Source organism: Phascolarctos cinereus, unplaced genomic scaffold (genome assembly GCF_003287225.1).
Source record: "Phascolarctos cinereus isolate Bilbo 61053 unplaced genomic scaffold, phaCin_HiC Scaffold_7;HRSCAF=346, whole genome shotgun sequence".
Lineage (NCBI taxonomy): Eukaryota > Metazoa > Chordata > Mammalia > Diprotodontia > Phascolarctidae > Phascolarctos > Phascolarctos cinereus.
Window position 1 is genome coordinate 97486005 of NW_027556180.1, and position 24896 is coordinate 97510900.

Below are 24896 nucleotides of genomic sequence, written 5' to 3' on the forward strand. Positions count from 1 at the left end.
AAGTTGTAACCTTTTACAATGTGGAAGGTACCTTAGATACAATCTAATTCAAACCCCTCCTTTGACAAGCAAGGTAACTGAGGCTCAGAGATGTTAAACAACTTATCCAATATAACATAATTAATAAAGATCAAGTCAAGACTTGAACACAAATCCTTTTATTCCAAAGCCAGTGCTTTTTCCCACTATATCATACATACACACTGTCTCTAATAGCTGTTTTTCTTTTCCTAACCCAGTGTTTGGCAAGAATTGAAGGGAAAGATCTATTTTAGATAATATTCTGGCAGCATTCCCATGTGTGCTTTAAATTATAGAAGTTTTTACTTTTAAAATTTTAATTTATACACATCAATATAATTAATTAAACCTTGAAATGGAATTTATAACCAGTTTTGGGCCTCATTCCCAGTCAATTAGATTCTGAGAGGACATAGCCCCAAAATACCAGGACTGCTAGCAGCCTTGCACCTGCCATGGCTGTACCTAGTTAAGAAGATTTAGGTCTCAGATGAGTGAAAGCTGGGCACAGGTCTTACACATGCCACATGACCTTTGTACAGAGGCAGCCTGATACAGAGAATTGGAAAACTGGCTTTTGAGTCAGAAGATCTAGGTTTAAGTGCCTTCTCTGAAAAATACTGGCTCTATGACCCTGGGTAAGTTATTTAAACTCTTAGTGCAGTAGGCATTTTTTTTAAAGATGTTAAGATGTACTGAAAGTATTAATTTACATTGGGAGAGTGATTTTCCCACAACAATGAAATTTCCATTTTCTTCTAAAAAATACAATCATAAATATGATGGTTTATTTTTTTTTTCCAGGAGTCTCTTGCCACAATAGATTATGGCTTAGGAACTGGAGGAGCTCCCATAACTATTTCCCATTAGTGCATACTAATTGTCACTTTTTAAAACAAGGAGAGAGGGAGTCTTGAGATTGATATCTCTGAGTCAGAATTAGGAAGAAAGTACGCTTGCGGTAAACATAGGGTAGTAGTATAGACAATGTTGCTAAATGGAAAAAAAAGACAAAGAAGAGGAGAAGACCCAAGTGGTGCATAGTAATACTAAGCTCTGTGCATAAGAACTCTGGCCTGAGTTCCACTCACTTTCAAGTTTAGCAATTCAATATTTGTAGCATATAATGTTTGTTCCTTAATAAGATGAGTCAACATGAAGATATAGATTCCTCATTTATTTTGACTCAAAAGAGCCACAGGTAGGTACTTAAAGAGCTGCCTGCAGCTCACAAATTGTCAATCACTGACCCCTGCCTTAAGTATTGCCTCGGACCTTCATTTAGAAGTGATGAAGAGGAAGGCTGTGGCCATTTGCCATTGAGTACTCTAAAGATGCTTGCCCAGGTCTGGTGTTTGTCAGTATTTCTTTTGATTCTACGTGACAGTTCAGCATCACTGAGGCCTAGTTTCAGTAGTTCTGGCAAAGGGGGGATTTGCATTTAAGAATGCTGCAAGAATCTGCAGCCTGAGTTTCTCCGTTGTGATGCATAGATACCTTCAGACTTCATAGTTGTCATGCTGCGGCAGGCGGTGGAGGCTCCTCGGATGAAGCGGTGTAAGTCTGACATTTGCTGAACACAGTTCTTAATGATCACTGTGACTCTGTCTGAAGTCACTGTGATATGAAAGCTAAAACAAAAAAAAAAGGAGGAGGGGGAAGGGAGGGATAATCCTTAGCAGAAAAACAAAAAGGTGCAAGGAAGACAAAAGGAAGACAAGATAGCTAACAATTCAAATCGTCTATTTCTTGAAAAGAAGGTGCCCGGTATGATCCCAGAGAAACTATTTGTGTTGGAAAGGCATATTTGAATAATCTTACAGAAGAAATAACAGGCTTAGGTTTGCCAATTTAGACTTCATTTCACTTTCCATTATGCTCACAATATGCTGACAAATACTAAGATGAATGGTGGACTTTGAAGGCTATTTTATGAATATAGTACGAGTTCCATGACCTCTCCAAAAAATAAAATAAAATAAAATAAGCTAAGTGACAGGGAGAGAGAGAGAGAGAGAGAGAGAGAGAGAGAGAGAGAGAGAGACAGACAGACAGAGACAGAGAGGCAGAGAAACAGAGACACAGAAGAAGAGACAGAGACAGAAAAAGAAACAAAAAGTCAGACAGAAACAAAAGAAAATATGAGCAGAACCAGCCCAAGTGCTTTTGGAGAAAAAAAAAAGTCATACTATTTCTAAGAGCCATTGTGGAGAGGTGGAATAAGTACTTCACAGCAAGCTTGCAACTTTGTAAGCATGGAGAGGTATCTGTGCATACATATATATGTATATATGTACATATGGTATAGAAAGAGAAAAAGTAAAATTTGTTAAGTAGGGAAAAAAGATTATTTCATTAAGATTTGTTGCATATTGTCCTCTTCTCTTAAAAAAACATACAGAACAAAGATTATTTTGTTTCCCAAACATGACAAAATTTGAAATAACTTTATGTCTATCATTCACCTGTTGTCTCCTCAACACAGGACTTTTCAGACTTCAAGTCTGAGACAAAGAACTCTCAACTTTCCTTCTGAAGCCAGCTCTTGTTTTTGACTTACTTATCCCATAAAGAGGGCATAGTTTTCTTTATATTATTTTCTGTATTGGGCCTTCTTAGTTTTATAATCTAGCAGATGTGTCATAGGCTAAAAGGAAGTTGTGGTTGCACACAGGACAAGAAGATATAGGTCTGTTCTCTATGTCTGCTTCAAAATGTTTCTGCTCCAATAATGTTCCAACTCTAACATTTATTTTTAATTGATTCACCTAAAGATCTGACCCAATGGTGCTCAAAGAAAATACAAGGCAACTTCCTTTCCCAAAAGTAACTAGAAGTCTCACCACAGGCCTTCGATCTGCCTTTGGATAGACAGAGGGGGCTCTTGAGTGATCAAGGAAAGTCCTTCATGCCAAGAAGAGCTATATGTCAGCTATCCAATCGATACAGAAGAATCAGAAAGTTTTATACTGGCATTTGGGATTACTGGAAAGCTCTGACCTATCTAGGGCAAAAGGCTTTAGTCAACAGAAAAATCATTCTATCAGTGTAACAGCTCACTTGGAAATCTCCTTGGTATTAAAACCCATCCAATTTTAGGCTTTGGTTTTTGCCTGAAATCTCATTGAATCTGACTTTGTATACTAACTAACTAGCCAGTCTGTAAGAGTAAGACCACAGACACAAGTAGCCTGTATTAGCAAAACAAAAACAAAAACAAAAAAAACAAAAAACCCCAAAACCTAATGTATTTAACAGTGGATCCTATCAAATGGTGTTCTTTAACTATTTATTTCATAACGAATTTGGGATGGGCTGGGGGTGGACCTGCAATTCCCTATGTATAGAGAGCTTCCTAGAAGAGTTCCTTTACTAATGTTGAGAAGGTACTGACCTATATTACAGTTTTAGATTATAGTCTTATAGAGTTTCCTGGGTCAAGTTCACTAAATATAGTTGAATCCTATTAGTCTGAATAATAAATCCTCTGAAATAGATTTTTATTTGAATTCATACTGCATATTTCCATTAGGTGGGAACCAAATTTCATATTTTACAAAACTAAAACTTTAAACAATGTGAATTCAAATGCATGTGACCACTTCAGGGAATCCCATCTAGAATCGCAAATATTGTATTGCTAATCTCAGGTTTATATGCTTTGTCAGAGTCACACAGCCAGTAGGTTCCATAGGAAAGACTTGAACCCAATCTCTCTGAGTGCTCTATTTTATATTCCTCACTGCCTCTCATAATCCTAGTTTAGATTTAAATAACAAATTAAGATTTAAAAAGACTTTTCCTTGCAACAGCCTTGGAACAATAGATCTTTGTTTTATTTTGGACCTGAAATTTCCTTTCAACTGTTCTGAAAATTATAATCTCTGGGCATTGGTTGGGTCACTGAGAGGTTAAGTAAATTGTTTAGGTTTCACACAGCCATTTTTCAATGAGGAGAATTAAACACAATTCTTCCTAACCACAGCTCTCTATCTCCTGTAACAACGGTTCTTAAATAGGGTCCACAAACTTGTTTTTACTTCAATATTTTGAGAATTGTATTTCACCATAACTGTTTTCTTTTATAATCGTATGTATTTTATTTTATGTGCTTAAAAACATTGCTCTGAGAAGGGATCCAGAATTTCTGGTTTTGCCGCACAGCCATAGGATCCAAACCACAAAACAAAGCTAAGAATTCCTGTTTTCTGCTAAGTTATCTCTGAGGACGGTGGGTACCAAAGTATTATTTTTATTTTACATATGAAAAACTGAAACTCAGGGAAGGTAGGTGATCTACTGTGTTTGTACAAGGAGCAATTAAGCAGGGCTGATATGTGAACTCAGGTATCCTCCTCCTCCTGCTTTCTATTATGTTTTTAGGGACTTGAGAGTTTTTGTTTTTTGTTTTTTAATGATTATAAAGTATTATGTAATAACATAATTATATTATATAATATATTATATAATACTATGATTATATAATATTTTATATAATAATATATTATATAATATATAATAATATATATTATATAATAATATATACATATAATATATTATAATATATAATTATATAATAATAAAGTTTATAAAGTATCCTGTGGCTGAACAATGAACGAGTTGTGGTATATGATTGTGATGGAATACTATAAGAATACTATAAGAAATGATGAGCTCAATGATTTTAGAAAAAAAAAAACATGGAAGGACTTACACGAAATAATGCAAAGGGAAATGAGCAGAACCGAAAGAATATTGTATACAGTAACAACAACATTGTTTTAAGAATGATTTTGAGCTGATAAGTTATTTTGAATATTATAAATACTTAAATTTACTATAAAGGACATATGAAAAATTATGTTATCTGCATCCAGAGAAAGAACTGATAAATAGAAGTACACATAGAATAATTTTACACAAATATAATATATATATTATATTTTATATTATAGGCATCATATATATGTGTATATATATGTGTATATATATGTGTGTGTGTATGTATATATATATATATATATATATATATATATATATATATATATATATATATATATATATATCAGTCTAATGGTAACCATATTCAGGGCAGGGGTGAGGGAAGAAAGAAAAATAAATTTACATGATAATTTTATTGTATGTTTGAAAGGCATAGCAAATTGTGCAGAGGAGATTTGCAGTTTCATGTGCAATCATCTTTTCTACTGTACTAGTTATAGAAATGCTTGTTTTATTCAGTAATTTAAAAATAAAATTAAAAAATAAAGTATCCTATTTGATACATTACTATAAATCATGATAAATTACTCTTACCCCATATTCTTCCAACTTCTACTTTATTACTCTGATTCATGCAATCCTTCTCACTCCCCATGGTACAATATAGGTTCTCTGAACTCTGCTGGTGTCAGCACAGTACAGAGCAATGCTATGGGATTGGGACAACTTCTACCATTGGCTTTTATGTTAACTCTGCTATTGACAGAAGAAATCCTTTGTGGAAAATATTTTTTCTTTGAAAATGGAGAAGTTCAGGGCAGCTAGGTAGTGCAGTGGATAGAGCACTGGCCCTGAAGTCAGGAGGACCTGAGTTCAAATCCATCCTCAGACCAAACACTTGACCCTTACTAGCTGTGTGATCCTGGTCAAGTCACGTAACCCCAACTGACCAGAAATTTAAAAAAAAAATTGGAAGAAAAAGAAAAGAAAATGGAAATGTTCACATACACACACACACACACACACACACACACACACACACACACACACACACAAACCAATGTGACAAAATACTCTCATTTGTTCAACAAACATTTATCAAGTACCTATCACACACAAAGCTCAAAATTATTCTCCAGTAATCATAAGCTATATGATCCTGGGCAAGTCTTAACTTCCTCATCTGTAAAAATGAGGGCTTGGAGCTGGAGTGCCTCTGAGGCCTCATTCAGGTCTGAGTCTATGACCCTATGATTAGGAGGGAAGAGATTCCACCAACAGAACTAAAAAAAAAGTTAGAGCATAAGACTGGTTTGGGGTGGGAGGTAAGGGTTAGGTGATTTTATCTTAGAATTTGATGATTACAAGTTATTATTAGAAAGTGATAAACTTAAGGTCAGAGAAGTAAAGTGCTTTGCCTATGATCACTCAGCCGGTAAATATTTGATAATGATTAGGCAGTTAGAAATGTTAAACTCTAGGGAGAGGCCAGGAATGGAGAAGGGCCAGAATCAGTATATGGCTATTGGGGACTTTTTCTCAGATGTCAACATGGGAAGGGGACATTTCATCTCTAAGGTGTCACCCCTGGGGTGTGAGACCAATACATTCCTCTGTCAAGGACCCACCATCTTACCATGAAGGCAAAATGGACCTGGATTAATGTAGAATTTAAAGTATCATGGCAGTGGGAAAATCAGTGCCTACTAATTCCATCCCAAACATTAAACTCAATCCTCTCCTTCCCCTATCCTATGCCCCTATTTTCCATTTCTACTGAGCCCTCTGGAACCCTTTGGTATTATTAACAAAGTCCCCTGCACCCTAGTTCTTTTTCTACAACTCTCTTGAGTGCTCATTCCAGGGTACTGTATAATCTGCCCTTAAGCAGATACATTATTCTCATTTTGAACAATATATTCATTACTGGGACTTTGTACTGGAAATCATGTTTCTATACCTCCCCAAGCTTAATACCCTCATATTTGGAATGATACTCTGAGCTGAGCTGCCCTGAATGGCAAGTCTTTGAGTGCAAATTCTTCTAATTGGCTATAGCTATACAGACTCAGACCATATTGCACAACCTATTAAATTCTCCAGCCCTGGAATTTTAGCATATTTATGGTCAATATTCCCAAAACTCTTCTTTCCAAACACTTTGCACTTCTTAGTCTGGAGGAAAAAAACAAATTAATATTACCTTTGCTTCTGAAGAGGATATGACAATCATCTGTCTTATGATTCCATTCACCTTCCCCGTGACTACCCAGACCAAAGCTCTCTTTTCTATTCACCATAAATCTATATGGTTTTTTTTTCATCTCCATGAGAACATAAGATTCTTAAGGGCAGGGAAAATCTTTCTATTGTATTTATATCCCCAGAGCTTAGCTCTGTGCCTGACATATAGTAGGGGTGTAGCAAAACTTCTTATTCGTTTATTTGCTGAAATCTAACTTACATGAAAATATCACACCTCTTCACTCCTCATTTTTGCCTGACTGCTCCTTTCACACCTTGTGACACACTCAACTAGGAGGAGGAGTTGTTATACTCCTTGCTGGCCGCTATTATCTTTGACTCTTCCTCTACCACTGTCACAATAGCCACGTTTGCTCTTTTAAAGTTAATTCCAAAAAATAATAATAATAATAATATAGTTCATTCCATCCTGTCCAGATGTTTGTTGCTCTATCAATTTCTGAGCCACTCTCTCTCTTCCTTGGTAAGTTCAATACTCAGTTCACAGTCTTCTTCTCTGTCCCAATGCGTTTCCAAATCAGTCAATCAATAACTCTTTATTGAGGGCCTATTAGGGCCTGCTGTGTGCTAGGTAAACTGGGATATAGGGATACAAGTACACGAGTGAGTTAGTTCCTACCCTCAAGGAGTTCATTTTCCAGCCCTTGTCCTGTGTTTCCCCTGTATCTCAGATGTACAAAATCTTTGAATTAGTTCTAGTTTCAAGAATTCCTTCTTATCATTCTGAGATTAAATCTATGAATCAGCTACATGGAAGTGATCATTGAAGTTCCTATACTACATTAACTCATGGGAAATATCTGTAGTTGTCACATTGTCAATGTTTTTGTAGGTAGAATTCATTAGCAGGAAGACCCATAGAGTAATGAGAAAGAGAGAAAGAGAGAAAGAGGGAGAATGTGTATTAATATATAAAGAAATTAGTTTTAAAACACATTTTTTTATTAATTTGGTTCAATTCTGAACCAAATATTTAAAAAACATATCTGTAAACATGTATATATACATAATAAATCTCTATAAAGAGATAATATAAGAAATACATCTCTAAAATACAATTTGAAATGTGTGTGTATATATATATGCATATGCACATGCACACACACACACACACGCACACACACACACATATATATATATATATATATATATACATATACACACACAGAATTGAGCCAAACTAATATAAGTATTTTTTTCTCAAATTAATTTCTTAATTACCTATTTTCAAATGTCCCATGAAGTATCCTTTATGGCCCCTGGACTTATTCTTCCAAAAGTTTTGTTATGAAGTGAACATCTCTTTGTTTTCAGGTAGGTCAGATCACAAATGGTGATAGAAACAGCATAGAATGCTGGGACCAAGAGAACCAGAGCTAAGGATTGTGTATAACCAGATGTTAATTATAGGCTAGATTGATACCACATATTAAATCTCGTAGAAGTCAATGAATAGGCATCAGAGAACACTAGAGTTAAGAGCGGAGCACTGGGTGGGCAGATTGAGACATAGCTAAAGAAAAAATAATAAGAACAAAATGGTACCATGAAGTAAAGCCAACTAAACAAAGGCTACTAGAGAACAGGGTAAAACAGTAGGCCAAGAGTCTGTCTAGAAAAGTAAAAGATACTAGCAGCCACAAGATCACGAAGTGAATGAGACTTAGACAAGGACAAGGTTAAGCATCAGCCAGGTATTCTCATATGATTCATGATTAAGAATGACCCAATCCCAGACCACAAGTAGACCAACACTAAAAACTAATGAAAGGTAATTCAATTCAATAGGCATTTATTAAGTACCTACTATGTGTCAGCATAGGCAGCTAAGTGGTACAATGGATTGAGTGACAGGCCTGGAGTCAGGTAAATTCTTCTTCCTGAGTTCAAATCTGGCCTCAGACACTTACTCACTGTATGACCCTGGACAAGTCTTAACCCTGTTTGCCTCAGTATTCTCATCTGTAAAATGAACTGAAGGAAATGGCAAACCACTCCGGTATCTTTGCCAAGAAAACCCCAAATGGGATCACAAAGAGTTGAAAACGATTGACAGCAACAACAACTCTATGTGTCAAAATCTGTCCAGTGAATACACCAAGGCAGAGGCACATGGCAATCAAAGTCAGATCTGTATGATTTATGATGATTTATCTTCAGCCAAGGCACTAACAATGTATATGCAAGATCCTTAGCAATAAAACTCAAATCACCATAATATTACATTTAAAAAAAAAAGAAATGAATACATGCAAAGCAAAACTGCCCTAGCTGTAGCAAAATTTTATTTTGTAAATAAAAGCTTAGTAGTAACTATTGCTAGATAGCACTTTTTGTTGTGTAAGAAATTAATATTCTAGAAGTTAACCCCCCAATATTAATTTTTAGTTTGTCTTACTTGATCAACAGTCATATGAAAAGTTATATTTCATGGGTTGGAGGGCACTTTAACTCATAATTTAGAGAAAGAAATATCTACTAAGAAAAACACAGCAACTTTCTCCTTATCGCAGATTGAGTTGTGACGAAGGGGCTGTTTACATAACCCAGACTCAAAGGGTGGAGATGGCCACAATTAACTAGAGCAAGTATTTCTACAGAAATCTCATTCAATTTTATGTGAGATTTTGGCTGCATCTCTATTTGCAAAGTGAAGTGGAAAATTACATGAATAATTCAAGCAAAAAAAAACCTACTTTTTTTTTTTGCCTCAGTGTCTGTATATTTCAGGTGAAAATGTGGTTTGGAGTTTTTAAATATCCAAGTCATTGCTCCAATTCTCCACTTTGTTTGTACAGACACAGCCTCAGGATCCATGATTTATAAGTGAAAACTTAATGGCAGTACTGCCTTGAAGGGGACAGCGTATCTGTCATGTGTGCCCTCCGGCAATTACAATAGTTGAGGAGAAGGTGCCTAAGAACAATTCTTTCTCATCACATTTAAAGGGAAAGTCACATCACACCAGTGAGAGAAGATTCATTGAGGTGATAGTCGTTGAGGGAGGAAACTGGACAAATGATGTTTAGGTGATATTGTCTCTGGTGAATTTACTTTTGCTACTCAGGTGCTGGAGATCCAGCCAGCAGAGAGCTGGGAGTCTGAACTCCAGCGCCTTGGGAGCTAAGGTAAATTCATCAGAGACATTATTATCTAAAGGCAGCATGTGTTTAATCTGTTTCTCTTCAAGCACTGGTGAAATAAATTGAACCAGGTTTTTCCAGGGCCTTAGCCACTCAGCCCATACTTTTGGAAGCTGCTTTAACTCTTTTAGGTCATTTGGGTACTATTCACTAAGCTACTGCCTCATAGAACCATTTCAAGACTAGCAGAATGAACTATGATTCTGTAAATAATACAGGAATGCCAGAGAATACACAGGCATGGTAGATTTTTAGTACCCTAGTGGAATGTACCTTCTTCTCAAGCACTGTACCTGTATAAAAGAGTCATTTTCTATGATGTACTTTGAAATAATCTCCCTTATCTTTGCCTCCTTCTTAATCTATAGCATATCTAACACTGACACTTGGCAATTCAGTAGCACAGAAACCACTGGTTGGGAAGCCCCAGTAATTTTTAAAATTAAAATTAAGAAAGGACAGAACAATCAACATCATTAAGAAAACAATGTATTGAAAAAAAGAATATCGTAATTGGAATTATTCATACTTTGGAAGAAAACTCTAAGGTTATATCTAAATACCATGAAAATCACCACCAATTGCATTGGTCAAAATTTGGGAGTTAATAGTCCTTTGTAGACAAAATAGTAAGAGAACCATCAGTGGAGCCAAACTTTGTCTCTCACCTAAAAAAGGAATAGCCAGATATTGAATATTCCAAATGAGAGTCGTTGGAATATGGTGCATTTTTCATTACAATAAACAATTTAGCTGACTGCTTGGAACAGTTATCAATGTTTTAGTTTTCCAATGCAATATTCAGTATTATGCATTGTTTTGTTCCAGTATAGCACAGAAAGCATTTCTCTCAGAAGCAAAGTTGCAGTTCTTTACCATTTGCTCAGAACAATACTCAAAAACCTTTTAGCAATACAGAAGCAATGCTGGGGTGAGAAATCACTAGTGTTCATAGTATAGCTCTGCTATTTTAGAAACTATGAATCCATACCATTTTCATAGCTTTGTATTGTTTATTTTTTGTGAAATCAAACTATGTTTACCAGTTATCAGTTTTCAGACATTAGTGACATTTTTCATTCACTTTTGATTCCTTATGCCAGTAGAAGAAAACGAAAAACTAATAAAAGCACTGCAAAAGGTCAGAATAGAGAGTGAAAAAAAGGGACCTGAATATCACAAAAAAAAGTATATCAAGAACAAAGACTAATACTATATATGTATATGTGTGTGTGTGTGTGTGTGTGTATACATACATAGATATATCTTTAAATGGTCTAGCTAAAAGACAAATAAGGGCATTAAAACAGATTTGATCTGGCATTTTTGTTCTCACTATCTATATGACAGTGGGTACAAACACAGATCTGCCATGTCATTTAATCTTACATTATTTTAAAGTTGTTTTTAACTATTTTTATATGATGAGACATTAGAGAACTCGATTATTCTACAAAATTCTAATGAATACCTAACCGTGACTGGAAGCGACCTTGAGTCTTTATAAACTATACAAGAGAAGGGCAGGTTCTGGTAATTCTAATATGAAAAAAAAAATGAGTATGGGTCTGGCAAAGGCCTGTGTGTCTATTATCTTACAACCAGCATGCCCAAGCTTGGAGTGGCTCATCCACAATGTGATTATTTTTTATGGATAGAGAACAAGATGATTTCATATTTTGGGCATAAATACCTACTAAATGGTCTGCTAAGAGAATGAATTGTTGTTATTGACATGAGTGGGGTAAAATTTGTACACAAATACAATCAAAAATGTATTGAGATGTTGAATTACTGGAATTACTTTTAGGGCTTGTCTATTAGTATCTATCAGAGAAAGATACAGCAGATGGATGAATTGGGTCTAAAATTGGACAGGAGAGAAAGCAGGCTGAATTGCCTTCAAGAAATGGAAAAGCAGTTTTAATGAGCTCAAACTTCTCCTGGAAACAAAGGCCCATTACTTTAATACCATCATTCTATCAGTGTTGCTATATGGCAGTGATAAATCATACAGGATAGGCTCTGAAGAATAAAATAGAAATATGATACAGAGCAATGGAAAGCTTCATTATGAATGTGAGTATGCAGAACCATATTACCAATGAGAAATATCAAAGAACAAGAGTAAATGATGTCATCAAGGAAATGTATAATAGAAATAAAAGTTAGCCTCATCATGTGGAAGAGGGAAATCCAGAGTGTTCCACTAGTTTATTTCTAAGTTCAGGAGAATTTAAGCATATTGTGTAGAACCCCTATGTGGAACTGAAGTTGAGATAAGTTTCATCCCATTGTTAAGCTAGTTCTAACTTGTGTGTAGTACTTCCCTATGGTCATAGTTCGAAACTCATTGCTCTCCTAGTCTTGTTCCTGACTTTCCTGACTTTCAAACCATGCTTCTGCTGCTCTCATCCTGGAACTTCACTTAGTACCTGTGGCAACTTTGTGCTGGGACACTGATTCACTTCTTTGGCTTTGTCACTCAGGAATACCTGTCCAAAGCCCTGTCCCCTTCTACTTACTATTTGTGAGTATCTTTTGCAGCTGCCATTTTGTGGAGAGGCCCAAGCTGGCCAGCCTCCCTTTCTCCACTCCATCTTTTCCTGACTTTCAAGATTTCAAAGTCATGCCACTATACGAAGTACCTTTTTCTCCCTCTCTCTCTACCCTCACTTTCTTTTATGTGTTCTCTTCTTCTACTAAAATATAAACTCCTTTGGGACAGACACTATTGTTCTTTTTTTTTTTCTCTCTTTCCTGAGTGCTGTGTTCTTATCATGCAGTAAGTACTTTATATTATTTGTTTCCTTCCTTCCTTATTCTGGAATTAAATAGAATGAATCTAATTCCTATTTTCCATGACGATCTTTCAAATATTTAACGTTAATTAAGAAAATGTTCTTCTCAATACAAAAACCATCTAATTACTTCAATTCTTCATACAATGGGTTGAAAATTTTTTATCATTTTAGTTTCTCTCCTCTTAATGTTCTCTAATGGTCAACATCTCCATTAAAGTGTGGTGTCCAAAACCATACATAATATTCTAGGTATGTGCTAACTGGTGCAAAGTTCTAGGGGACAAGTATGTCTTTTGAAATAGACACTATAATATTAAGACAGTGTGTATGTGTGTGTGTGTGTGTGTATATATATATATATATACACACACATATATACACATATATACACATATATATGCACACAGATATATATTTAAGTATATATATATGTATATGTATGTGTAAGTGTGTATGTGTATATATTATTTTTCATTAGCTTGTTTTAGTTGTAATATTATCCTGTTGGTTCAGTTGATTTTTTTTAACCAAAGCTGTAACACTTTCAATTTTGGTCTCTACCTTATATATATTTCAATAATCAATATTTGAATATAAATATGAAAGTGTTCATTTCACAGAATGACAGAATCTCAGCATGGGAAGGTGCCTCAAAATTAACAGTTGAATAGCAGTTCTTTTTATAATGTTATCAAAAATGGCCATCCATGATCCTCTTGAAGATTTTGTTTTGTTTTGTTTGTTTCTCCCTCTCCCCCAAAGTGAATCATTTATGTTTCAGGGACCTCTAAATTGATAGGATTCCTTTTTTTCTTTACACTGATGTGGAATATACCTCTCTAAAATTTCCATACATTGCTCCTCCTTCCTTTTGAGGCTTAGTGGTAAAAGTCATCCCGAGGGATAGATTGGAGGAAATATGTGCAAGGTAAGTCAAACCACTGCCACCACTTCAACTATTGCCTCCCTCAGACCTCAAATAAGGCAACCTATGGCCCTCAACCCAAGACCATCATGAATGGCCCTGTCCGCCAGAACACCAGCCCCTTTCCCAATCTGCTTCCTACAGCCCTTATTAAAGAAAACAATTTATGTGGAGAAAAGTCCCACTTGCCCCAGTGATTAGCATTCCCCAATATCAATCATTGGCCAACTGTCCCAGAGAAACCGAAAGCCCAAGATCCCAAGGAATGGAAATGTCTGCTTCCCTACTCCCCCAATCACAGATCCTGTTGTAACACTTGTCAGGTCAAAAAGCAATCCCTATAGAGATAGGATCTGATAATGCTACTGCATATGCTAGAGCCCCTGCCTCTTCCTCAAGAACAGCATCTGAAGACTCAGAAAAGATTTCTTGACATCAAAATCCTTCACACAGTCAAATTGTTCAAAATTAGAAACAGATGTGATTTTATCTTTGGAAATCACATTAAAGAAGATACATTACCATCTGCTTTGTTATTCCATCCAAAGTACCCTTTCCATCTGACTTGCAGCTGAAACTTCCTATATGTTGTCTCCTCCACCAGAATGTGAACTCTTTGGGAACAGGGACACTTTTCTGTTTGTATCCTCAGAGTTCAAAACAGTGCTTTGCATACAACAAATATTTAATAAATGCTTTTTACATTCATTAATTTGTTCCACCTGAGAGCTCTTCAAGCCCTTGAAGACACCTATAATTTGCATTGTTAGTATTCCCTTCTACAGAATAAATGTTTTAAGGTACTACAATCAATCCTTCTGCACAGCTTCCAGTTCACTCATTATATGGTTTATCTATTTCTAAGCAAGCTCTAATATGTCGTTCTTCTTTCTAAAACATGGCACTAAAAGCTAAACACATTATTTGAAGTTTGACCTTCCAAGGTAGATTGTAGACTGGTACTCTAGGTGGCACAGTGGATAAAGTAGAGCACCTGAAGTCAGGAAGACCAGACGTCAAATCCAACCTCAAGCTGAATGACCGTGCGCAAGTCACTTAACCCCTGTTTGCCTCAGTTTCCTCATCTGTAAAATGGGGGTGATAATATCACCTACTTCTCAGAGTTATTGTGAGAATAAAAAGAGATAATAAATGTAAAGTACTTAAGACATTGCATTGCACATAGTAAGTGCTATATAAGTATTAGCAATTATTGCCATTAACAGAAATATAATTTCCCTTACTTTTTTATATTGATGAATCCTAAGATTGGATGACTTTGGTCCATATATATATGAAGACAGAGAGACTGCAATCTACTTAAATCAGCTCTTTTCAAATGATTTGTCATTAAGCCACATCTCAACATCCGTACCTATGCAGTTGATATTTTATATCCAGGAAAAGGAATTTATGATTCTCTCTTCTAAATACCTTTTTCATTTTTTTAAATTGTATTTATATCTCTTGTTTTGCATCATCTTAATTATCAACTCTGCCTTCACTACCCAGAGATTGTTCTCTTTAAACGAAGGAGAAATTGCTTTTAGTTTTACAAAGCTACATAACACATCAATTAAATCAGTTGGTTTCTGAATAAGCAGGAGAGCTTCATTTTCTCATATATATTTTGAGGTCAAGCTTGGTCATTATAATTGCACAACATTTAGTTGGGGGTTTTTATCCCTCCCTCTCCACTGACATTGTTATAGTCACATAAATAGATGCATACAAATACACATACAGACATGGGGAGAGAGAGACAGAGAGAGAGAGAGAGAGAGAGAGAGAGAGAGAGAGAGAGAGAGAGAGAGAGAGAATATGTGTGTGTGTGTGTGTGTGTGTGTGTGTGTGTGTGTGTGTGTGTGTGTGTAGAAGTTATATAGAATTTTACAAAAAGTTTTCCTGAGGGGCAGTTGGGTGGCTCAATGGATAGAGCACCAGCCCTGAAGTGAGGAGGACCTGAGTTCAAATCCGGTCTCAGACCAGACAGTTGACACTTATTAGCTGTGTGACCCTGGGCAAGTCCCTTAATTCCAACTGCCCAAAAATAAAAAAAATAATAATAAAAATAAATAAATAAAGAGTTTTCCTGGTTTTATTTACTTCACTTTATTTTGCTTCCTTTATGCTTCTTTATGTTCTTTACATTCATCATTATAGTGTAATAATATTATACTTGGGGCAGCTAAGTGGTACAGTGGATAGAGCACCAGGCCTGGAGTCAAGAAGACTTGCATATAATTCTGACCTCAGACATTTACTAGCTATGTGACCCTGGGCAAGTCATTTAACCCTGCTTGCCTCAGTTTCCTCATCTGTAAAATGAACTGGAGAAGGAAATAGTAAAGCACTCCAGTATCTTTGCCAAAATACAGTCACAAACAGAAGATAACTGAACAACTGAACTGAGGGTAGCTAGGTGGCACAGTGGATAGAGTGCTGAGCCCAGAATCAGGAAGATTCATTTTCTTGAGCTCAAATCTGGCCTGTGACATTTACTGGTTTTGTTACCCTGGGCAAGTCACTTAACCTTGTTTGCCTCAGTTTCCTCATCTTTAAAATGAGCTGGAGAAGGAAATGGCAAACCACTCCAGTGTCTTTGCCAATAAAACCTCCAATGGGGTCACAAAGATTCATAACTGAAATGACTGAACAACAACAATATTATACTACATCCTTATATAAAAATTTATTTAGCAATTCCCCATTTGATAGGAATATTATTTGTTTCTAGTTCTGTTATCACAAAAGTGTTACTGTAAGTGTTTTGGAATATAGAAGTCCTTTATTTCTACCTTTGAGCTTCTTTCATCAAATACTAAAAAGTAGAACAGTTAGATGAATTAACAGCTCTACTAACAAGGTAATAATTATCTGTGCTTCCACAGGCACCCAAACATTTATTATTCTAATTATCTTTTTCTTTTTTGCCAATTTTTCTTATTGTAGTCCATCTTTTATAATTAAGTCCATCTTTTCTGATCTGTCAATATAATAATGCTAATCAAGGAGTAAAGTATACTTTAAAAATAAATGTGCCTGGTTACAGGAATATCACTTATGCTGATATTTGTACTAGCATAAAAGAATAGAGAAATCATGGAGCTGTTCTCATTTTACCATTCATGAAAATCCTACGTATTTTGAAAGTATTCTATTCAGAGTACATATATAACCTGATGATCCCACATTTGAAAAGCCATTTAGAAAAGGGATGTTCAGAGATATGAAACCTTAGAAAAATAGAACAACTTGAGAAATTAAAAAACTTGATAGATTTATTTTAATTTTCTTTTCTTTTCAGAATCAGAGAAAATGTGGAAAATGTAAAATATTTGTTTTTATTCACCTGAATTTTTTTGTTCAATGCTCCCTTTTTTCTGTACCTCCATAATTTAATCAATATTTTTTAAATGCAAAGCCAGATATATAAGTAAGATTTCCTGAATCTGTTATATAATGTGGTATATATCCAGTCATGCTTATGAAATGAGGGAAGAAACTAATAATAGTTAACATTTATATGCTTACTATATGCTAAACACAGTGCTAAGTGCTTTATAATTATTATCTTCTTTGATTCTCTCAAAACACCTGTGAGGTAAGTGCTATTATTATCCTCATTTTATAGATAAGGAAACTGAGGCAAACAAGGATTAAGTGATTTGCCCAAGGTTACACAAATAAGGGTCTGAGGTCAGATTTGAACTCAGGTCTTCCTGACTCCAGAGCTTATGCCCTGTCTACTGTGCCATGTAGAATATGTTTCACTGCAAACAATGACTGATAAAAGTAGGTGAGGAAAGGTATAGATAATGGAAGAGAGAAGGAAAGACTAAGGGGGGGAAAAGATATAGAGTATTGAGAAAGAAAAATAGAAAAGAGAGAAGTAAAGGCATAGATAACAGAAGGATGAAAAAGAGGAAGAAGAAAGGAAGGTAAGGAAATAGAGTAAGAAAGGAAAGTAAAACAAAGTGAAAACAGGTAAAAAATAGCAGAAAAATAGATAATCTAGATGTACTAAGAGATAAAAAGAGATGACAAAACTGAGTCTACATGACTACGCAAACACGTTAGTCAGTTCCTATATTTTCTGTCTCTACACTATACAGTACTATTTACTATTCTCAAAAGCATCTAAGTTTGCCACTCTGTCTTAGGAACCAAACTGCTCTTTGGTAAACTATTTGTTTATGTTGAACGTAAATGAGATAAGAATCCCCCTATATATGTCACGTTCACTGCTCCAGCTTTCTTTTTTCACAAGTTTATGATTGATATTTACAAAGTATTTAATATTTTAAATGAAAACACTCAGTCTTGCTATTGCTTATGCTTCTTTCTTGCAACATGACTGGCCCACCTCCTTTTCTAGTCACACATCTCTTTCATGACTACTCTTGTTCTTCATTTTTGAACAGAATTCATTATCTTAGCATATTTATGGCCAACATTCATTTCTCCATTGTAATTTGGATGACCTATACTTCCACTTCCTTTTAAACTGTCTTGATGACTCAGAGGCATATAGGGTGATGAGAGACATATAGGAAGGTGAGATTTCAAAAGGTTTTTGTTTGCTTGCTTGCTTTTTCAAGGGAAAATATAGTTATTAAACTGTGCAATTTCCCAAATGTAGTCACTCTTTTCCAATTATGTGTCCAGTTCATTGTTTCTTTGTAACATCTGTCATTTGTGTGTGTATACACATTCATTCATATACATAAGAATTTAAGGCTCAGATTCTTAAAATCCAGCCACTGCTCAGATTCCTTAAGAACCTAGCCAATAGCTCACAAATGTTCAGATTCCTTAAGAGTCTGGCCAATATGGCAGATTTTTAATAAACCTTGTCTTTGGCTGAAAAAAAAAATAAGAATTTAAGTACCAATGAACAGGCATCAGGAATATGAAGGCAAATGAATATGAATATATACACATATTTGTTTATACACACACATATATTGGCGGAGGTAAGATTTGCATACGTAAGCATATACTGAATAAACTTGTATGGAATAAAAATAAATTAAGGCAGTTAAATACATGATGGTTAGAGTGGGAGGCCACCAGCAGTGAAGAAATTAGGAAAAGATTAAATAGAAATGAATGTTTGGTTGACATATATTTCTTGAGCTTCCTCTTGAAGAAAGTGGGGTATTATATGAAGAGAGGAGAGAACTATAGGCATGGTTTGGCCACAGCAAAGGCACAGAGATGAGAGATAGAGTGTCATGTGTGAGGAATAAAAATGTCAGTATGGTTCTTTCTCCTTGTTAGCTTTATGCTCAGTGTTTATGACTTGGAAGAGACAAAGCTATTTGGAAGAAACACCTTAATCTATTTGTTCAATTTAACTTTTTGATTCAAACATAAAGGCATAATTGTATGTTGAATTTTTCTTGGCATACATTAAGTATTTTACACTTAATAAATAAAAATTTATATCATCAGAAAAATCTCATAAATTGCAGAAGCTGTTGTCCAAATTTTCTGTTCTATTTCATACAATCTACTTTTTCTTGCATTGGACTGCTTCCTGCTATACGGAGGAACAAAAAAAATGACTTCCACCTTTTTGGATTTTTTCCTTGTTTCTGAAGTCTTTTTAGTAAGTTCTTTAATTGTGATTGATTTTTGTTTATTTTGTGCTTTTTTGACTCCTTATATTACTTTAACTTGTTGACTCTCACTTGTAATGTCAGATTTAAGAAATCTGACATTACTGATGTAGTTTTGTTTTCTGGATTCTATTCTGCATGTTTCTTTTTTCATTCCACCTTATTTAAGTGATGTAACCATTCAAGTTTCTTAATAAATCTACTAGCTATCTAGATATTATTGCAACCCTCGAATGTATTTCTATAAGTATTTAAAAACTTTCCCTACCTTCACATTTTTTTAGTAATTGGCATTTATCCTTAAGAATATTCATTAATAGTTCTACCTTTCCTCCCATGGTTCTTACTATGACAACAGATATTACAGAAACTGTTATATGTAGGTCCTGAAATGTTTAACACTTTCTGTGAAATATTATAGGGCAATATGTTCATTCACAATGTGTTATATCAAATTCTAGCCATTGAAAATGATTCCATTTTGGTGTAGTTGCTCTGATAGTTACACTCTTTATATCAAATGCCAAAAAGGCTTTTCAAAATATGTCTATATAACCCTTTATCTTCAAAATAATTTAAGACATTGACATGGAAAGAAGGGAAGAAGGGAGGAAGGGGGGGAGAAGGAGAGAGGGACAGAGAGAAAGAAGAGAGAAAGAGAGAGAGAAGAGAGAGAGAGAGAGAGAGAGAGAGAGAGAGAGAGAGAGGGGGAGAGAGAGAGAAAGAGGGAGGGGGGGAATGGGAAGGCAAGAAAAAAATTATTTTAAATAGCTGCTTACTTTTATAAGCATATTTAGACAAAATAAATTCTTCGTTGGCTGCACCAAAAATGTGTTTCTTATTCTGTACATTACTCCATCATTTCTCTCCCTGAGGTGGTCAGCATTTTTCATTAAAAGTCTTCAAGAGCCATGGTTGATCATTGTATTAATCAGAGTTCTTAAGCCTTTCATAATTGATCTACCTTTCCTGAACATAAATTCAGAATTATGCCTCCAACTAATTATGACATAAAAATGTAATTAATTACTATTGTGCTGTAAGAAGGAAGAAAAAGAAGTTTTCAGATGCACCTGGGAGGATTTATACGGACTGATACAAAATGAAATTTCTTATAAACACACATAAACACACACAGTAATTAGCCCCTGCCTATTACTTGTAAGATCAGTATCCAATGGTTTTATATTCCAGTTCAATGTAGTGTAAAGATCATTTAGTATATAGTTTGTAGTACAGCATAAAGTGTTCTTTTTGATCTATTTCACATGTACTTGGGGGTTTCCTGCTTGAGTAGTCAGGATAATATGTACTGAAGCATTTCCAACTATTGAGATGTCTGACTTGTTCTAGCATACCTTGCCTTTCTAAACTACCCAAAAGGGTGTCAAACTAATCATTACTAATGCTCCCATTACTAATGGAGTGAGCATACAACCACATGCTTCCACTTCATCGTTTTCTATCTTTTAAATCACGAGTGTCTTTGCATCACATTAACCAAATGAATGGAATCACTAGAGCCTATTTTGTCCATGTTTCAGAGTTCATGAAAAACTTTCAAAATTGTTAAAGCATTCACAGGACAAACAAAGTTCCTGCTGGATTTTATCCTACCTGACATTCCCCTATTTTACCATTGTCCCAAATACCTGACAGTATGCACAGTGGATTGGACTTTGAGGAGATTACAGTTGTTGTTGTTGTTAATAATTTCTTCTTTTTAGAGTGGCATTCTTTAGTGTACCTCTCAGCCATTCTCTGCCAATACAATGCAAATAGTACTGGAAAGTGGCATAATCCAAACAGCATTATCATCTACATATCAGTAGATGATAACTGATTGTAGATGATAAATAGATTCCCTCATGGTATATCTGATCTATTCCTACTCAATCTATTGAAGAAAATAATTTGTTTATTAAATCATATGTTTATAATTTTGGAAAAATAATTTTTGAAATCCATGAAGAAAAATCCAAATTGCTATTTTTTTCCTTTATCAAATGATTCAATTTGCTTTTTAGTTGTATTCATAATGTCAATTATTGTCAGTTCTAACACTTTGGCAACATCAAGGCCAATTTGTTAATTGGAGATATTCACTCAACTTCACTCTGCTCTAGAATATACTAAAATCCATTTCATAGCAGTGAAATTAAAGCTATTTGTACATAGCAGTATGAATGAAACAGAATTTTTAATGACATATAACAAATCAATGAACAAATACTTTTTATGGCACTGAGACCATGCCATGTTGCTCAATTTATAATTCATTATACAATGCAAGTGATGTTTTATAGGGTCATTAAAATGCATATAATATAATAAGAAATCAACATTTATCAGAAAAATAATGATAGGAAAATAGTCTTATAACAAGGGGGGAAAGTATCATTTTGAAAAGTAGGCACAGTGATAATCACAAAGGCAACATTAAGGAACAATGGCCTGAAATGCAAAAATAATGTTAAAAATGTTCTTATGCTTTCAATTATGAGAAAATATTTCTAACCTTCATTTTTTCCTTTAATTTAATTATATTGGTTGCTCTTTACATTTTGTTAAAAGTGGCCTTGAAGCTCTTTTGCTGTTTTTATTTTAGTTTAATTCTCTTTTGTGTTCAGGTGAGGTGAAGAGTGGGGAGAGAGAGAGAGAGAGAGAGAGAGAGAGAGAGAGAGAGAGAGAGAGAGAGAGAGAAGATAATACTGTTTCATAAAGAACACTTTAGATTCACTATTAGATTTATTTTTTATATCAGAAACATTCTTTACAATATTGATTTGTGATTCTATGTTTTAAAATGGTTTAAATGGAATTTCCAAAAGCTATTATGAACTACAATGACAGTTAAAATGTTGACCTTACAATTTCTACCTAAATGTTTAAATTTCTTTTTAATAGTTCTGATTGTCCTGAGGGTGGGGTTTTGTAGCAGTGCATGGCAGATTTACCTTTGGTCATGAATAACTATTCTGAATGCTTGTAAGAAACATGATAAAGGAAGATATCATGTAAATGATGTAATAAATATTTTATTATACTAAGATAAGTATAAATAAACCATTAGTTTTATTTAAACAAGGGACAAAGAAATGTGAAGAGTTTTTGGAAGTAATACTAGAACTCCTTAAAGGAGAAACAAATGAGCTAGAAGGAACAATGAATATGAGAAGAAAGTTACTGAAGCATGGAAAACAGCATGCTGACAGTAATACCTGTTACTTACCAGAGAGCTTTAGAAATAGGTATTTCATCCATCACTGTAAACTTTCATTACAGAAACCAAAAATAAGAATCTCTATTGAAACATCTTTTTAAGTGGTCAATTTGCTGAGAAGACATCAGTTCTATCTTTTTCTATTAGAGGTTTAGCCATGTTTGTGTTATGATATACACCATCTTCAGGACTTTCCTCTGACTAATATGGTTTCACTTGCCTTTGCTTATGAGAAGCACTTTCAAAGTCTAAGTGGAAAAGAAATTTGACCAATTAGTGATGGCAACATTCTAGACATGGCAGATATTTTGGTTTGCAACAGAGAGAGTGCTGGATCTGGAATCAGGAAGACATGAGTTCAAATCCTGGCTCAGCTACTTCCTCACTGTGTAACTTTGGACAAATCCCTTAACCTCTCTCAACTTCAGTTTTTTCGTCAATAAAATGGAGATAATAATAGCACCTACTTCCCATACTTAATATCATTTGTAGAGTGCTTTGCAAAATTTAAAGCAATATCTACATGTCAGTTATTATTGTTATATTTATCAAGAACATAATAACATTGTATCCCCCATTATGATAGTGATTTCAGGACAGCAATGACTCAAGATGTTCACTAACTGTACATGGGTCAATAGAGAACAGAACAGGCTGATAATAACGACTATTTATAGCTCAACTGTAGCTATAAATAGATATGTGTTGTGTAATTCTATCTTATCTCTCTCTATACTACAAATGGTATGGCAGTGAATGATACCTAATTATATACTGTTGACTCATAGTGATGCCCTAATGGTATCACAAGAAGTTCTGCATAAATTAAATTTAAAGAGTAATGGGTGACTAATTAACAGAAAGAACTATGAGATTTTCACTTCTACAGAAAAAAGGATAACATAATTAACAGTTGTCATATTTAAGGTACAGCCTACTATCTTTGGGAGACAACTAGGTGTATCATTTCATATTTTAAAAGTTCAACTAGAGAAATTTATTTATATTATTGTACATGTGAAATGCAATGCTTAAGTTAATAAATCACTCAAGAACACTCAGTGTCTACACAAAATATATCTGCATGTTTAAAGGTATCTGCCATGGAAGCACATGTGCACTCTACACCCACTCAAACAACTTGTTCTTTCCTTTGGATTAGAATGGAACCATTTGAACTTGTGAGCACAAACAGTCATTATAACAAGGTCATGGTAAATGTTATGAAAATAAAATCACTAAGTCTGGATTGTGTTTAAAGAAAAAGAACTTCCTAACTACACAGAATTAAAAAAAAATGATCATGCAATCTTTCTGAGAACACACACACATATATCTATATATGTATAGATTATATGTATATATATATATATATATATATATATGTATGTATGTATATGTATAGGTTTTAATGGATCACACCCTCAATGAAGGTCAACAGGGTGATCTGGCAGAAAAAAAAACTAATGTGATCTTGGCTGGTTTTGAGAAGAGAATAGCTTTCAGGACTAAGAAGGTAATCTTTCCGCTGTTATTTTTCCTTCATTAGGCTTCACCTAGAGCATTGTATTCAGTTCTCATACCACAGTTTTAAAAGGACATTGATAAGTAATAGAATGTTCACAAGGCTTCTATGGCTTCCTTGAAGATGGAACTCAAACAATCTTCTACAAGAGGTCTACACCATCTATTAATGCCTTCTCTCTGTGATTACCTCCACACTAAGACTTTCGGAACACCTAGTATTGGCTGTGAGTACATGTCTTGTATGTTTTCTCCTCTGCTATCAAGTGAGTTTGTTGAGGGCAGGTAGCATGATTTGGCCTTACTTTGTAGTATGAGTGCTTAGCTTAGTGTCTCACATACCATAAGTTTTAAATAAATACTGATTTATCGACTGATTCACCAGGACTGTGAAGAACCTTGAGTACATGCCCTATGATGATCAAGTATTTGAGTAGCTATTGTGTGCAAGAGGTGCTAGACTTGTTCCTTTCTGACCCTAGCAGGAAAATCACATGCAATGTATAGAAATTTAAAAAAATAATACTTAAGGTCAATGTCAGAAAAAATTAAATAAAAACATAAACAAAAATTATTTTTAAAAATTAAGCTGTCTAATATTAGAATGTGGTGCCTGGAGAGATTATAAATCTTCCAGCTTCGAAG